The 12,315-nt window shown below is 48.5% G+C and overlaps 1 protein-coding gene across 1 annotated transcript in view; it reads right to left on the bottom strand.

Moving 5' to 3' along the window:
* LOC130115741 (SPRY domain-containing SOCS box protein 4-like) overlaps positions 1 to 1,044 on the bottom strand; it is a 70,571-nt gene extending 69,527 nt beyond the window's left edge. The window contains exon 1 of the mRNA XM_056283549.1: positions 767 to 1,044. The gene's annotated coding sequence lies outside the window, so the exon portion shown is untranslated. The remainder of the gene's footprint in view (positions 1 to 766) is intronic.
* Positions 1,045 to 12,315: the final 11,271 nt, after the last annotated feature.

The following is a 12,315-nucleotide window of genomic DNA, read 5'->3' as shown; positions in this document are numbered from 1 at the left end:
GAACACTGCACAACGGTGTTGCTGCACACCGCAAGGTACAGAACCTGAACAGGGTCCGCTGGCGTATTCCAAGTACTGTAGAAAAGCAGCTACTATAGGGGCTTAAAATCCAAATGAAGAATGTAGTCTGTTAATTATAGCAGTGTTGCAGCATATGTAGCTGAGGTGGTAAAGCTTTCTGCAGGCCTATCGTCATGTTACACACCACTCCAACTTCTGTGGGTGGATGATGCCCCGTTCACAATCTCATCTGAGGTCGAGTTTTCCCTCTCACAGATCACTAGAAACTATTTAAGTGCTTTAAAAAAGTAAAATAGATAAACAAATACAACAGAGGAACATTGCCCCCCCCAGGTGTTCCCTGTTGGACTTACCCCCCCCCCCCGCCATGTTAAAACCCTAAGATTCCTCAGACGTTGTTATCGCGGGGGGGGGGGGATAAGGAGACACCAGAACAGTAATAGAAGAAACGTGCAAGGTACGGCGATTTTTTTTAATCATTTTTATTTTGTTTTACTTATTCTAACAACTAGCTGTCGTGACCTTACATTCGTGTTGGGCAAGCCTGAAACAACAATGAACGTCATCGTCGCAAACCGCACGGCCAAAGTTGGGAGTCGCAAGTTAGCCGATTTTCGCCACACAAAGCCGGGGGGGGGCGAAAGCATCGCATTTACCTTTTTTCCTCCCTCTTACTCTCTGTGTAACGTAACGCGGTCCGCCAGACATCGAACCGGGTTTAATTGAATTGTAGAAATGTACTTACGTGCCAAACGTAACAACAACAACAAGCCGAGAAGCCTCGCTGCGAGATCCGAAGCGAATTTCTCACGACGCCAAGTTTGTTTTGGTTTCTCAAAGCGAAGCAAAAAAAACAAAACACTTTTCCTCTTTCCGGTCGGTCGAAGCTTGTTAGTGTGGTTTTATTCACTGAGTATCCCAAACTAGTCGAGTCGCAGGAGGAGGAGGAGGGGTTTCTTTTGAGTTCAAGTAGCGAATACGACAGATTTTCTTTCCTTCTCTCTCTCTCTCTCTCTCTCTCGCTCTCGCTACGGGCGGCTTCTTCCTTTGTTCCTCCAGCCCGGTCCGTGGATATCACCATTCATGTGTTTCCTGACAAGCGCTGATTGGCCACGTCGCCGAGCGGATGGGATCAGGAAGAGGTGATGGGGAGTGTGGAACATTCTCGCCGTCTCTCACGGATATACTCTGTCCTTTACCCCCACCCACCCCCACCCCAACAGCACACACACACACACACACACACACACACACACACACACACACACACACACCATTCCGACAGTGTGCCACAAATGACAAGGATGTGCACTTACTCCAACAACTTTGAAGAAACTATCTGAATAATGCAAACGGCAGGTAAAGAAGAAAGTCAAGGGATTTCGTGTTTGGAGGTTGTTGTTTTTGTTTTACAGGCAGAATTTGTTCCTTATTTTGTTTCTTTGTGCATGGGCACGTCTTTTGTGCCCATGCACGTGCTCCAGTCAAATTCACAGATTTATACAAATCACTTTTTTAAAGTAGTTTATCTTTTTTGCACAGCCAGTACTATTTGTCACGTTATTTCTATATTATATTTTGTTTGTATCATCATATTATTGTCATTGCTGTTGTCTTTTTCTATGTAATGCAATTGTTTCGTCCCTTGCCTTTTTGTGATCTGTGACTGTGAAATGTTTTGTGACCCCCCTCACTGGATAATTTACCCCTAAAATAAACCTTGACTAAAACAGATTTGAGCTACAGATAGCATCATAAATACATTCAAATGTGAACAGCAACATTACTAAGCACTGAAAGACAGCAATCACCCATGAGGGACTAAGGATATTCTTTGCATTCAGAAATCTAAACTTATAGCTATTGAAAGAGCTAACATCATAACAATAAAAACAGGATGTTGTTTAGTAGACTTAGCATTGCATAAGTGCACCAGTCTACCGGTGTAAATTACAGTGAATGCATGCAATGTGTATGTCCTGATTCATGTTCAATAATCCAAGTAAGGAAATCACTGAAAGTTGAATCAGTTCATTGGACACGTTTGTTGAGACAGAGATGTTTCATCCCTCATCTAAGTGATTTCTTCAGTCTCAACTGCCTGCAGGTATCCCCACCCTTATATACAATACAGTAGCACAATGGTCGGTTTCAGATGCAAATTGCTGTGACCATACTGTGACATCCATAATAGGGCAGAATGCTGGTTTAAACGGGGAGTAAAGAGGTCCTCTATGTGAAGAGGGAATGACCATCCCTGAACCGAGAGGGAGGCCTAAGAGTACATCTGTCGCCATCTTACAATGCTGTGATTGCAACTATTCCCCAATCCTCTGTGAATGGTACACATGGCCATTGTAACGCTAGTTAATTTGGGTGGTGCGGTGCCCCAGTGGTTAGCACTGTTGCCTCACAGCAAGAAGGTGCTGGGTTCGAACCCCAAGCCGTCCCAGGTCCCTTCTGTGTGGAGTTTGCATGTTCTCCCCGTGCCAGCGTGGGTTTCATGCGGGTGCTCCGGTTTCCTCCCACCATCAAAAAGACATGCATGTTAGGGTTAATACTCCTGTCTGTGCCCCTGACCAAGGCAATAGGAATAATAACTGGAGTTGGTCCCCGGGCGCTGCAGATGCCCACTGCTCCAATACAATAGGATGGGTTAAATGCAAAGAACAAATTTCATTGTAACCTACAATGACAAAATGATGTCATTGTAGACTGACATAAATATGCATAGTTTTTGCACAAGAAAAAAGAAGCGTTCAACTTCTGGGACTACTCTGACATTATCAACAAGAACTAGATTAAGGCAATGAGCATTACAGGACATAAAAGTCTTCTTTGCCACCTCCTTAACACAAGCCAATCACAATGCTGTGATTGCAACCATTCCCCAATCCTCTGTGAGTAGTACAAATTGCCATTGGAACTCTAGTTAGTGGTCATGACAATTTGCATATGAAATCAGTCGTTGTTCTCAGTCGTTATACCACTGTATTGTTCATAAGGGTGGGGACACCTGCAGTCAGTTGAAACTGAAGAGGTCACTAGGGAGATAAGTGATGAAACATGTCTCCCAATAAACATTGTGTCCAGACGAACTGATTCATCTCTCTGTGATATGGGAGCCATCTCTCAATTCCAGGATTATTTTGAACACACAGAATGTTATAAGACAGACCAGAGGACGAGGAAGAGATGCCCATAAGACAGACCTGTATTCACACATTTTCAACCTCTCTCTATCCTTATGCACAGACTCCGTATGCCTCAAATCCAGCACCATCGTGCCCGTTCCTAAAATAAACCTGTCCCAATGACTATCAGCCAGTCGCTCTCATCCCTGTCATTTAAAATGTTTTGAACGACTGGTCACCCACATCAAAGGCACTGTCCCAGCAGATCTAGACCAACACCAGTTTGCCTACTGGGCAAAGAGATTGACTGAGGACACCATCTGCGTGGCTCGAAATACAGCCTCACCTTGAAAGACCCAACACCTGCGTCAGTATGCTCTTTGTTGATTACTCCTCGGCGTTTAACAACATCATACCAAACAAGCTGGTCAATAAACTACACAATCTAGGACTAACTCCCTCCATATGCAATTGGATACTGAACTTCCTCATCAACTGCCCCCAGACTGTAACACTGGGCAAGCACATATCCTCCACCCTCATCCTGAGCACCGGCATCCCCCATGGTTGTGTGCTGAGCCCCCTCCTTTATGTACCATTCACACATGACTGCCAACCCATCCACAACTCAAACACTATTGTTGAGTTTGCGTAGGATACGACACTCATCGGGCTCATAACAGACAATGATGGAGCAGCATACAGGGAGGCGGTTCAGAACCTGACAATGTGGTGTGCTAACAACAACCTGGTCTTAAACACCAAAAAGACTAAGGAGATTATTGTGGACTTTAGGACCTCCAAGAAGATCACACACACAATCCTGTCCACATCAACACAGAGGCTGTGGAGAGACTCCCCAGCTTCAGGTTCCTGGGAGTCACCATCACAGAGGACCTCTCCTGGGCTGACAACACCTCAGCAGTGGTAAGAAACAACAACGCCTTTATTTTCTGAGGAGGCTAAGGACAGCCGATTGTTATGTCTGCACACATCGACAGTGCTGCATTTGATTTGGTGCTGTTCTATTGTGCTGGGATCGATTGGTGATGCCTGCGGGCTCTGTGTTGTTTGATCGGGTCTGCCTCTGATGCTGTGTCAGTCTAAATAAAGAATGCAACGTAGAGGTTGTGTCGAGCGACAGCGCTGTGTCCTGACGTGATTTCTAAATACAATATTGGCGACGAGGATGGCTGATATCTCTCCCCCACCACCTGGCCCCTTCCTGGCATTACCTGGCGAGCCTCCGGTACCATGGACTCGCTGGCTACATAGTTTTGAAAATTACATCATCGCCTCAGGGCTCGACGACGTGAGCCAGGCTAGGAAGACGGCTCTGTTGCTACACTGCTTGCGAGCAGAGGGTCATCGTGTGCTCGGGACTCTGGGGAACGTCACAAACTTTGACGAAGCTGTGGGACTTATGAGCACCCATTTCGCTGCTCCACAGAGTGCCCTCCTTCGGCGATTTATATTCCGTCAGCGACACCAACTGCCTGGTGAGTCTGTGCAGCAGTATGTAGCTAATTTGCGAGGGCTAGCTAGCTCATGCAAGTTTGGCGCGCTTCAGGACGAGATGGTTCGCGACCAGCTAATCGAACACACCAACAACGCAAAGGTGCGTGACACTCTCCTGCTGGAAAAAGACGATCTGCTGCTGTCCAGAGCAATTACCATCGCACTACAGGTTGAGAGAGCAGCTGAGTGTGCTGCTATGCTAAATACACAGCAAGTGGCCACCTCCAGTCACGCTGCCAACGACTCCTCCCTCTACTCACGGCTGCCCCTCGGGACGCAACCCAGCCAGAGCGAGGCGGGCGCCGACTCCTCTGGGGACGTCTTGCAACTGCAACGACGGCGTTCTCGGCCCCGCCCTCAACAGTCCTGTGGTAACTGTGGATCTCGGTCTCATGTTTCAAGGGCTCAGAACTGCCCTGCCCCTGACCAGATATGCCGTAGCTGCGGTAAGCAAAATCACTTTGCCAACGTCTGTCGATCTTCCCCGGCTGGGTCAGAGGGCCACACCCCCCAGTCTTCAACCGCCGGCATTCACAAGGTGAGCTCTGGGCCAGTGTCATTCAAATCATGCACAGTCAAAATTAATGATGTGTGCATCCCCCTGCTGTTGGACACCGGTGCAGGTGTGTCTCTCCTGAATGTTGATACCAACAGTCAATTTTTCGGTTCACTGTCCGCACCCTCAGCTGTCCTCTGTGGGTATGGTGACTCCAAAATCGATCTGGTTGGCTCTCTCCAAGTGACTGTCCGCTATGGAACCAAGCTGGTGCCCAATGCAGTTTTTCATGTGGCACGCCGTGGGGCCAACCTGATGGGCCTGGACCTGTTCTCCGCTCTGGGGTTCTCCCTCTTAGACACAAGGGGGACAGCAATCCTGACTGTTGCCACACCTTGGCAGCAGAAGTGGCCATCGCTGTTTATGGGGCTGGGCTGCCTCTCCGCCTTCGCCCATCAACCTCTCCTCAACCCTGCTGTGAAATCTGTCATCCAACCACTGCGCCGCATCCCGTTGGCTCTCCGTGATGGGGTCTCCGCCGAGCTGCAACAACTGCTGGAAGCTGGCATCATTGAACCGGTGGACGCGTCACCTTGGGTCTCAAACCTCGTGGTGACTAAGAAGAAGTCAGGGGGCCTGCATGTCTGCGTCGATCTACGTGCAGTAAATAAGGCAGTGGTCCCTGATAAGTATCCACTGCCCACCTCAGAAGAACTCACTGCTCAGTTCTATGGCTCTGAGGTGTTCTCCAAGCTCGACCTCAGACAGGGGTACTTAAAGGTGCCCCTCCACCCCAGCAGCCGAAACCTCACAGCCTTTGTGACACATGCAGGAGTGTTTCGCTACACCAGGATGCCTTTCGGTCTCAGCTCCGCCCCTAGCTGCTTCCAGAAAATCATGGTCTCCGTGCTGGCTGGCATACTGGGCGTGGCCATTTATCTGGACGATATAGTGGTACACGGGCCCACCAGTGAAATCCACGACAAGCGCCTCAACATGGTCTTCGCAGCCCTGTCCAAGCACAAGCTAACTCTCAATGCTGAGAAATGTGTCCTCTCTGTGCCAGCCATCGACTTCGTGGGGTTCCGGCTGTCAGCGAGCGGTGTAACTCCACTACAATCCAACGTGGACGCCATTCAGGCCATCCCTGAGCCCAGCTCGGCCGCCCAGGTCGCCTCCTTCCTGGGTATGACAAGTTACTACCTGAGGTTTCTTCCCCAGTACTCTGCGACCACAGCCCCCCTGCGCCAGCTGCTGCGTAAGGACGAGCCATGGGTGTGGTCAAAGGCATGCAGTGACGCTGTGCGTGATCTCAAGACTCAACTGACTTCACCACCAGTGTTGGCTCACTTCGACATCTCCAGTTCCACCTTTGTGACCTGTGACACATCAGCCACAGCGATAGGGGCTGTGCTGTCTCAGACCCAGATCGGTGTGGAGAAGCCCATCGCCTTCGCCTCCCGTGCCCTCAACCTGACCGAGCAGCGGTACTCTGTGGGTGAGCGTGAGGCGTTAGCCTGTATCTGGGCTTGTGAAAGGTGGCACGTCTACCTCTATGGCCGCTTCTTCACCCTCAGGACAGATCACCAGGCCCTGACAGCGCTGCTGTCCACATCTGGGACAGGCCACGAACCCCTGAGGTTGCACCGCTGGTCTGACCGCCTCCGCCAGTACAACTTCAGCCTGCAGTTCACCCCAGGCAGAGACAATGTTGTCGCCGACCTGCTCTCTCGCTCTGTCTCCACCCCAGCTCCACAGACGGACACTGACTGTGTGGAAAAGGACATTGTCCAAATGCTACACACACCCCTTCAGGCCACTGTCTCTCTGCAGAAGCTGAGGGCAGCCTCCGAACAGGACCCTGTCCTCTCCCAGCTCCGCACCTACATCCAGAACGGCTGGCCTCACAAGGTCCCAGAGGAGCTGGCTGCGTTCGCCCGAGTCAGACAGGAGCTCTCCTGCTGGAACGACACCTGCGTGGCACGTGGGTTTTGCACAGTGGTCCCAGCTGCTCTCCGTGCACGTGTTTTGAATATGGCGCATGAAGGCCACCTGGGCATTGTGAAACTGAAACAGTGCTGCCGAGACCTGGTGTGGTGGCCAGGGATAGACAGAGATATTGAGGCTCTGGTGAAGGACTGTTCTGCCTGCCTTGTGAGTGGCAAGACTGGCCACCAGGCTCCCCCACCCCTGCAACCTCTCACCTGGCCCTCTCAGCCCTGGGAACACCTGCAGTTGGACATTTGTGGTGAGATCCATGGAGTTCCCCACCACCAACGCTTCATGGTGGTCGCCTACGATCTACACTCAAAATGGCCTGAACTCACCACTTCCGGCACTGTGACCTCACAGATCATCATCGACTTCCTGGACTCTCTTTTCTCTCGCTGGGGCATCCCAAAGACCATCACCACTGACAACGGCCCTCAGCTGGTCTCTGCTGAGTTCACTGCTTATCTCGAAAGCAAGGGCATCCGTCATATACGCACTGCGTACTACCACCCCCAGGCCAATGGCGGCGTTGAACGTTTTCACCAGTCACTGAAGAACGGCCTCAGAGCACACATGGCCCAAGGGTGCTCTTTCACGCAGGCCATCCGTCACACTCTGCTGCACTATCGGGCCACACAGCACTCGAACACAGGCGTCTCCCCAGCCTCTCTCATGCTAGGCCGGGAACTGTGCATGCCCCTTGACAGGCTCCGCCCCTCCACACCCCAGGCACCTCCCTCTGGGGTCAGAGCCTCAGTCACTCGTCAGCAGACGCGGATGAAGCAATGGTTTGACCAGTCAAAACAAACCAGGGTGCCAGACATCAATGTGTCAGACTGGGTCAGGGTCCGCAGGCCCCACAGGGACAATAAAATGGCTTCATACTGGTCCTCTCCTCTCCAAGTCACCCATCAGCTGGGCCCAGCCACTTACCTCCTCAGCAATGGCACTCGGTGGCACTCCAGTCGTCTACGGAAGGTGTCAGCTCCACCACACACAGCTGGTGACACAACCTTAGCCATTCCCTCAGCATGGCGAGACGCCCCGGGGCTTCATGCAGCTCCTACACGGGCCCCAGACATTCCTGGGCCTCAGCTTCCCCTGCCTTCTCCCTCCCCACCTCGGCCTGCCCAGCCTCAGGCCGCCCCGCGACCTGTTTGCACATGTTTACGCCCTGGCCACCTAGAGGACTTTGTGTCAACCTTTCATGTTTGAAATCTTGCCGGGGGGGGGGGGGAATGTTATGTCTGCACACATCGACAGTGCTGCATTTGATTTGGTGCTGTTCTATTGTGCTGGGATCGATTGGTGATGCCTGCGGGCTCTGGGTTGTTTGATCGGGTCTGCCTGTGATGCTGTGTCAGTCTAAATAAAGAATGCAACGTAGAGGTTGTGTCGAGCGACACAAGGTTTTCTGTCCTGACGTGATTTCTAAATACAATACCGATCTCCCCCATAAGCTGCTTGCCAACTTTTATAGATGCTCTGTCGAAAGCATCCTAACAAACTGCATGACAGCCTGGTACAGCAGCTGCACCAAAGCTGACAAAAAAAGCCCTCCAGTGTGTTGTGGACACAGCATAGGACGTTGTTGGCATTGAGCTGCCTTCACTAGAACATCTTCACAGCACTCGCTGTGTGAGGAGAGCTAGAACATCATAAAAGATATTACACACCCTGGACAACATCTGTTTCTGGCCCTCCCATGAGGTAGGGGCTTAAGAGCAATCCGCAATGCACAAATAGACCGAAAAACAGCTTCTTTCCAAAAGCTGTGGCACTAATGAACTCAGACATCTCCTCAGTCCGACGAGACTGATGTGCTGCCACTATTGGGCATGTGCAATATTTGTAATATTTACTCACATGTCACTTGAAACCACTTCATATCTGTCCACCACACCTTTACTGCATTTTTTTTTTGCTGATGGTGTTTTTGCACCTCCTAAGTTGTATTTCATCATTAACTGTATTGTATTTTGTACCTTATACTGTCTGTGAATGTTCTCATTCATCCAGGTCATGGTTATCCAAAGGAGTTGAATCAAGTGCACCTGGACTTGGTATATATCCTTGGTATATATCCATGAATATACCTTGGATATATACCAAGTCCAGTTGCACTTGATTCAAGTCCTTTGAATGTACCTTATACTGCTTATATTTTGCACTTATATTGTTTAGACTCTGTACTTTTTATTGATGATATTTTACATTTCTTATCTCTTTTATATATGCACCATCTTGAGGTTGACACAACTGCAATGTCATGCTTGGCACAATGACAATAAAGTTCTTGAATCCTGAATGCAATGTGTAGCTTTTCTAGATTAGTTAGTTGTATAGACTATAGTTGTGATCACACATGCTTTCAACACACTTGGGAAGCATAGATAGACATAACATACACAAAACCCCCTTTATGAGCAGGTACAAACAACATCCTCCTTAAGTTTAAGTGGAAAAAAGAGAGATAGAAGAAGAGGTGTGTGAATTAATGTTCGAGGTAGAATGTGTTATTTTGCTGTAGGGCCCACTACTCTTGGTCCTCCACTCCAGCGTCTCTTGACTTGCCTTTGTTAATATTGGGACTCCTTTGCTTTGTCATTTTTGACATTGACATTAGTCTCGGGTGATTGGTGCTGGTGTTGGTGCTTTCTCCATCTCGGTCCCCCTGGCTTTGCACTGACCTGCCTGTCACAGTCACCTTAAACAATTCAGTGTTGTATGATGTTACATTCTTTATATAGATCTTTGTGTGTGTGTGTGTGGGGGGGGTCTTGTTTTGCAGACAGACTCTGTGCATTTCTTAATATTTCATTTGCAATATTTACTGGTTTTCCATATTTATGTTCATATTTTCCAAAATTTGCTCTTTTTCTTTTTATCATAGTTGATAAATGCAATATGAGAGAGGTGAATTATTATTGCGTGTTTATGTAAAAAAAAAAAGAAAAGAAAAAAGAATGGCTCCCTCCTCATCACTGGGGACATCTTTGACTCAGTCACCTCAAGTGCCCAAACAGTCTGCTCAGCAAAACTATCCATTTATTTCCTGTTGCTTGGAATTTGATTTGTAGAACACCAAACATGTCAAACATCCCAACAAACTTGTTTCTTTATGCATGTATGCATGTATGTATGTGTGTATGTATGCATGTGTGTATGCATGCGTGCATGCATGTATGTGTGCATGCATGTGTGTATGTATGTATGTATGTATGTATGTATGTATGTATGCATGTATGAAGTCAGAGAAACTCACAGTCTGAGACAGACAATTCTAGATGAATGTGACTCAGACCCTGTGCATGTGGAAAAGGGTATTTGGTTTGTGTGAGGTTGTTTGTCGGAGACTGCATAAGTGTACGGGACTGTCTCTGTTTATATATGTATGTATGTATGTATGCATGTATGTGTATGTATGTACTATGTATGTATGTATGTATGTGAGGGGCTTTTGTGCATCTGCATATGCCCTTTGGTCTGCCTTTTAGTGCAGACTTTGGAGAGGGCTGACAGCACACCACTCAGACCTCCACAAGTCTGCAGATAGTCACTTTTCATCTGATATTTTTCCATTTTCACCTTTATCTGCCTTTCACTGCCTCCCTTTCTCACTCCCCCCTGTCTTCCGCTGACTCTTGGAGGCCCAAATTGGTCATGATTATATGTTGTATCGACATCTAAACAATGTCACCAAATCCCCCTGAGGATTTCTGCTTGTTAGAAAGTAAGGTGTTGCTCTCTCTCTCAACTTTGCTAACCTTGCTCTTACTTTGGATCTGATAATGTGGGCGACGGGTGTGCATAGGAGATGGCGAAGGAGGGAGAGAGACAGCATCAACTCTTTCCCGGTGTGCTTTTCATATTTCACTGCAGTGGGTGGAAGGATGCACAAGGCTTCAAACAAAACCAAACGAAGGGCTGCTTGTGCGTTTTGTGCATCCGTGCGCACGTCTATATGCAGCAGTTGTGATTCGCTCCATCCTACGTTTGCAAGCAGAGGCCAAACGTCTGAAACAAGACCTACGGTTTGTGCCTGAGTCTGAGGCCTGATCAGCAAACCAAGCTACTGAGCATCTGTTCAGCACACACGCTGCTGTTTCACTCTGGAACTCATTTACACTGCCAGCAAGAACTTCAGCTAGATCAGGGGTGGGCAATCTTATCCAGAAAGGGCCAGTGTGGGTGAAGGTTTTTGTTCCAATCAAGCAATTACACACTTGTGTCTCCTAATCAAGTTCCTCAGCAAAGACTCTACTGGTTGATAAGTCCGATCAGTCAGGTGTGTAACTGCTTGGTTGGAACAAAAACCTTCACCTACACTGGCCCTTTCTGGATAAGATTGCCTACCCCTGACCTAGAGGACACTTTTTTATGAACCATCCTACTACTACTCCTTTCAGCTGCTCCCGTTAGGGGTCGCCACAGCTGATCATCCATTTCCATCTCTTCCTTATCCTCTGCATTTTCCTCTGTCACAACAGCCACCTGCATTTCCTCCCTCACCACACCCATAAACCTCCTCTTTGGCCTTCCTCTTTTCTTCTTCCCTGGCAGCTCTATATTCAGCATCCTTCTCCCAATATACCCAGCATCTCTCCTCCACACATGTCCAAACTATCTCAATCTTGCCTCTCTTGCTTTGTCTCCAAACCGTCCAACCTGAGCGGTCCCTCTAATATACTCATTCCTAATCCTGTCCTTCTTCATCACTCCCAATGAAAATCTTAGCATCTTCAACTCTGCCACCTCCAGCTCCGCCTCCTGTCTTTTCATCAGTGCCACTGTCCCCAAACCATATAGCACAGCTGGTCTCACAACCATCTTGTAAACCTTCTCTTTAACTCTTGCTAGAACCCTTCTGTTGCAAATCACTCCTGACACGCTTCTCCACCCACTCCATCCTGCCTGCACTATATACATTATGTATATAGTATGTATATAGTGTGACTTTGGAAAGTGAGGTATTTATTTGAAATGAGGGTACGGCACCAATGACATGAATAACCTTCAAATAAATGTATTTTGTTTATGAACCATCCGCTACCTCCAATTACATATCAAGTTTAGATGGAGGCGAGTGTTCACAACTATAGCCCGCAGTACTTGGGCTGATGTCTTAAGACCTAACAGGCACGCCCTTCCTCT

The sequence above is a fragment of the Lampris incognitus genome, chromosome 7 (assembly GCF_029633865.1).
Source record: "Lampris incognitus isolate fLamInc1 chromosome 7, fLamInc1.hap2, whole genome shotgun sequence".
Classification (NCBI taxonomy): domain Eukaryota; kingdom Metazoa; phylum Chordata; class Actinopteri; order Lampriformes; family Lampridae; genus Lampris; species Lampris incognitus.
The sequence above is the reverse complement of the archived record's forward strand: the minus strand, read 5'-3'. Positions and strand labels throughout refer to the sequence as shown.